This window comes from Cynara cardunculus (genome assembly GCF_001531365.2).
Source record: "Cynara cardunculus var. scolymus isolate 2C chromosome LG 9, CcrdV1, whole genome shotgun sequence".
Classification (NCBI taxonomy): Eukaryota; Viridiplantae; Streptophyta; class Magnoliopsida; order Asterales; family Asteraceae; genus Cynara; species Cynara cardunculus.
The window spans coordinates 10,772,719-10,773,723 of NC_037536.1; positions in this window are offsets into that span (position 1 = coordinate 10,772,719).

Genomic DNA, 1,005 nt, shown 5'->3' on the forward strand with positions numbered 1-1,005 from the left:
TAGTAGTATATATTTATAATAAGATAATTAGAAAAATTAGTATAAAAAGAAAAAAGACAACAAAAAGACAAAAAAATAAATGATTACATAGCTATAGAGGTGTCATTAGTATAAGATAGGGGTGCTATTAACCTTCCCCGATTTAATTTCATTAACGTGTCGTTGACATTTTTTATTTTTTATATGCAAATTAAACAAAAAAAAATGTGACGTCTTAGACATCAAAATAAATGTTTTAAAAATACGTTACCCAAACATTATTGATTGGATTAGAGATCAGTCGACTAGTACAGACACCGATTCATATTAGTGCCAATGTTCCTTTGTCAATTTTTGAATTTGACAAGTTTTAAGTATTGTATGGTAAATTAAGTCGTGGCTGACAACCTGAATAATAGCTGATAAATGAATCACATTTAACATAGTTGACAATCGTAAATTGACATGCTTAAAAAATTACTTATTTCAAACATTAGATATAATCAAAACAAACCATCAACATGTGTCATCATATTAAAATAAGTTGCAACGGAAATTATAAGTTTTTCTAACATCGTATTAAAATAAGTAGCAACGAAAACAATAACAAACCATTGCACATTTCGTTTACTTAGGTTTAATAGACTTCTTTGCATCCATATCATATTTGCAATATGAATTTCTCGCATCTCGTGGTACGACAATCGCATGTTAGCATGATTTAAGCTTGTTTCGCCATCTAACTCTTCCATAGGTATATGTATTCATGTTGTCGAAAACCATAATTGTGAATAGCTAATATCGCCAACTATAACATCTCTTTGTGCTGCTTTATTAAACCTTGTCATTTTGTTCAATATTTTTCATCTCTTTTCTTTAAGACTCCAAATGGTCGTTGAATACAACGCTGAAGAAACGGTGTACACGTTTGAAAGTCTCTTTAGCATTAGTTGGAAGAACATACTCAAATTGTGATTGGCGGACTCTAATACGAGGATAAAGTTCTTGATATCCTTGTCGGTCGGG